The sequence below is a fragment of the Pristis pectinata genome, chromosome 22 (genome assembly GCF_009764475.1).
Source record: "Pristis pectinata isolate sPriPec2 chromosome 22, sPriPec2.1.pri, whole genome shotgun sequence".
Lineage (NCBI taxonomy): Eukaryota > Metazoa > Chordata > Chondrichthyes > Rhinopristiformes > Pristidae > Pristis > Pristis pectinata.
Window position 1 is genome coordinate 9,843,349 of NC_067426.1, and position 4,967 is coordinate 9,848,315.

The window sequence follows — 4,967 nt, forward strand, 5'->3', positions numbered from 1 at the left end:
GTTTTTTTACGCGTTCCTCTCAATAGTTCATATTTTAACATTTTCCTGTTGAGTTATTTCAATCAACCGCGATGGAATCTATTCATAAGACGGGTGACTCCGCTTCGCAAGAACTGTGAATATCGACAAGCAACAGTATTCAGAACTACACAATAAAGCCGTTAATCAACTTTCTGGAAGTTTTATTTTAGTGGAATATGCCCATTATTTCCACCCACCCCCCATCAGCAGAAAATAACCTCCACATATATAGGGGTTGGGATGGTCCAGTTGTATGGCTGAATATTTTACTGAGGGCGATTTTTGAGCTAAAGTATCAGGTAACTGCGAAATGCAACTTTTCAACGCTGCCCTGCAGGTTCTGCCCGAACTTCACTGAGATTGTTTTTCTCTAACCTGACTTTGACTTTTTTCACCTTCAAAAGAGACGTTGCTTTTGTGTTTTTTTTGCATTTTTCACTTTCGCCCAGGCCTCTCCATTGCGGCACTGACCATCTTTCAGATACTCGGAAACCCTGACCTTTTACTCTGCAGCCTGTCGTAAATCACTATTCGTAAATCACATTCGAGTTTTTTTTATATAGCTGATTCCACATTTTACCCAAATCAGGTTAACCAAATGATTCTGTTCTGTAGGTGCATCCCAGATCACACTTCTTATGGGGTATTCTCCAGACTGGTCGGGGTAAAAGGAATACAACGATTGACAACACAATTTACTAGTTTGAACACTTGTATAGTGAAGAGCAGCACACGATTGATAAATCTAGAAGATACAAGGGACTGCAGATGCTGGAATCTAGATGAAAAACACAATGATGCTGGTCCTGGAAGACCTATTGCCTCCACATGCTCTTGCCCCACTGAGCTCGTATCCTCGCACCTGGACACAATCCTGTCCACCCCCCACCCCCTCCAATCCCTTCCCACCTACTTCCATGACACATCACACGCTCTCCAACTCTTCCATAGCTTTAAGTTCTCCGGCACGCACAACCTCATCTTCACCATGGACATCCAGTCCTTATATACCTCCATTCCCCATCATGACGGCCTCACTGCCCTCTGCTTCTTTCTTGACCAGAGACAGAACCTTCCCCTTTCCACTAACACTCTCCTCCGCCTTCACTTTCCATTCTTCTCACTTTCTACAGACCAAGGGAGTAGCCATGGGCACTCGCATGGGCCCCAGCTATGCCTGCCTCTTTGTTGGCTACGTTAAACAGTGTCTGTTCCCAGTCTATTCTGGCCCCATTCCTCAATTCCTTCCCCACTATATCAATGACTGCATTGGTGCCACCTCTTGTACCTGTGCAGAACTCGAAAGTTTCATAAATTTCACCACTAATTTTCACCCCGCTCTCCAATTCACTTGGACTATCTCTGGCACCTCTCTCTCCTTCCTCAGTCTTTCCATCTCCATCTCCATCTCAGGAGGTTCCTTATCCACTGACATCTTCTATAAACCCACTGATGCCCACAGCTACCTCAATTACAACTCCTCCCACCCTGTCTCTTGTAAGGATACTATCCCTTTTTCTCAATTTCTCCGCCTCTGCCGCATCTGCTCCCACGATGAGGCTTTCCACTCTGGGACATCCGAAGTGTCCAACTTCTTTTCTAACCGGGGCTCCCCCCTCCCCATCTGTGGTCGAGAGAGCTCGCACCCGTATCTCTGCCATTTCCCGCACCTCCGCTCTCACCCCCACCCCTCTGAGACCCAACAGGGATAGGATCCCGCTTGTCCTCACATTTCATCCCAGCCTACTTATCCAATACATCATTCTCCGCCATCTCCAACGGGACCCCACCACCAAGCACATCTTCCCCTCCCCACCCCTTTCAGCCTTTCACAGGGACCGCTGTCTCCGTGGCTCCCTGGTTCACTCCTTCCACTCCCACCCTGGGAACTTTCCACTGCCCCCGCCATAGGTGCAACACCTGCCCCTACACCACCTCCATCCAGGGACCCAAACAGTCCTTTCAGGTGAGACAGAGATTCACCTGCACCTCCCTTAATATCATCTACTGCATTTGGTGCTCCAAGTGTGGCCTCCTCTACATTGGTGAGACCAAACACAGACTGGGTGACCATTTCGCAGAATGTAATTGCTCCGTCCATAACCGCGATTGGCATCTCCCCGTTGCCAGTCACTTCAACTTCCCCTCCCCCTCCATCATATGTCAATCCTCTGCCTCCTCCACTGCCAGGAGAATTCCAAGCGCAAACTGGAGGAACAGCACCTCATTTTCCGTCTTGGAACCTTGCAGCCTAACGGTATGAACATTGAATTCTCCCACTTTAGGTAACCCTCCCCCCCCCAACCATGCTTCTTCTCTTCTTCCCTTTCCTAGCTTCATTTTTCTACCTTTTTTTCCCCCTTTCTCTTTACCTTTGACCCATCTCCTGGTTGATCTGCTCTCCCCCCCTCCCTATCACTATCTCTTACCTGCATCTACCCCTCACCACCCCGTGCCCACCCGGCCTCCCCTCTTCTGTCCACCTATCACTGCTCTGCTTTTCCTTCCTATATATTGGGCTTCCCCTTTTCCTATCTTCAGTCCCGAAGAAGGGTCCCACCCAGAAACATTGAATCCGTGGAGAAAAGCAGGCGGTCAATGTTCCTCCAGCATCATAGTGTTTTTCATTGATAAATCTAGAAGTTTGCCTGCTGAAAATGCCCCCCAACTTTTATTTTCCCCCATTAATCTCATTCAAATGGCAATAAACTATCGATCTTCCACCCCCGCCAATAAACTACTTAAATAAGAGGCAGGATATTTTTTGATGTACGGGTCCACGTGACCGGATTAAAACACCATCATAGGCTTTAAGAATTTAACTTCCCCCTAATTCATTCAATATTAATACTAGACAATAAACAGCACAGCGACATTTGATGCAAGGTGCCTGTGTTGGTATTAATACTGCAGGGCCGTATCCATGTTCCCACCCTACGTTACCCACCCTCACTGCACACTATATTCATTTCCCGGTGCTGAACTTGTGTGAATTCTCCTTGGATACATTTAATCACTTCATGCAGTTCCACAATTCCCCCCGAGCCGGAAAAAATGTTTCTCCTGAATTCTTTAGTAAATTACGGATTGTCCTTTAGTTTATGTTCTATAAAAATAGAGGGCTATGGGTAAGCCTAGTAATTTCTAGGGTAGGGACATGTTCAGCACAGCTTTGTGGGCCGAAGGGCCTGAATTGTGCTGTAGTTTTTCTATTTTCTATGTTATGGCTGTTAATTTTGGACCCCACCTCCTCACAAGTAGAAACCATTAAAACCTCTCATTATTTTGGAGGACATTCGGCCCTCGCTCAGCTTTTTGTTCAGAACACCAGACCGTCACCTTTTCCGATAGCCAGAAGCTCTGGGTTCTAAGACCCAGCGAAAACTTTTTGCATTTTCTCCAGAGTTTCTATATTCTTTCTGTAGCATGGAAACCAGAACTGTATATTCAGTACCGAGTGGGGTGGTCGAAGTATGTAACCCTTCCACCCCCCTCCCCCTACACACACACACACGGAACACTCTTGCAAATGCAATTTGAACAAATATTCCATGAAATCTTACAAACCCCCAAGGCAAACAAAACACTGCTTTATACTCTGCATTAGGGGACCACTGCTGATTAACGCAGGAACAAACTCCGACTTAGTAAATATTTACTTACTCTGGTACTTTTCCAAGAATTCACTTTACAACAGATCTTCATCTATGCAAAATGGTCTGTGTGAAAAATGGTTTCTTAAATAGCATGCTTTAAGGTCTGGAAGAGAGTGGTTTCAGTGCAGGTGCCCGAATTTCCTGTGTTTGCAGATGTATGATTGATCAAACGATCAAATCAGAGCTTCACATTTGCAACAACTGCGCCTTGTGTTGCTGACAGCCGGTTTGATGGAGGATGGCAGCTTTTGATAGCATGGGGTACAGCAATTCCACCAATGCAATGTAACTAAGTGACTGGGATACTTCCAGGATTGGTATCCTCCTGATATTCGATAACTAAGCACATTCAGACTAAGTACTCTAAAATCACTCCACCTTACCTTTGGAGTCATTGCAATTCCAGCCCATTTTAAGTCCCTGACTCTCAAACTCAGATTACCATCAAGTATAACAGCTCTTTGTTGACTGTGTCAGGTCTTTGGTTGGAGCCATGACCAGAGTCTTGCAACTAACAAGCTAGGCAAATGAAAAGAATCCAAATGAAAAGTATCCAGGTGGCTGGTTACCTTGAATTTCGAAAGATACATTACAAATATGCAAGTTGGCAGCAAGGAAAAAGTAAGAACAAACAAGTTTCTCAGGTTGGTTCTGAATGCATCAAGCAAATAGTTCATCATCAAGTAAATGTAATGGTGATGTTCCATATTCTAAAGAAAATGCAATCTTTCCCTCGTTTAGCAGATTGTCAAATATACAGCTAGTGGGATCATTTTGTATACTCTGGGGTATCTAATGTATTTAAAACCCCTGCCAACTTTGTCAAACATCAAGGATAATAAGTTAGAATAATGATAATGCTATAATCACCACACATGTTGGAAGAGTTCTATATGTTAAAAACCTTAAAGATGAAAATGATTTTGAACAAAAAGTTGGGAAAGTAATTTACTTTCCAAAAACTAGTGTAATTTTGGGTGGAATTTGCCCCCAGATGTCTGAATGCAGCTAAACCAGACACTCAAGACCAATGTACCTGTAAAAGGCATTTAAATATTAAGGGCTCTCAGACTACTGATAGCTATTTTCTTAATGGTGACTTGTGACAGAGACTGACTGAACAGCGTGTCAGATAATGCAGTACTATTCAGACAATAGCTCCATTCTCAGTAGCCTAATACAGGAATAATTTAAATGGCAGGATAGTGTATTTTTGCATATGGGTCTTTCATTGACTACAGGCTACAAGTTTCCAACAATTATAGGTTTCTGCACAACTCAAAACAAAAT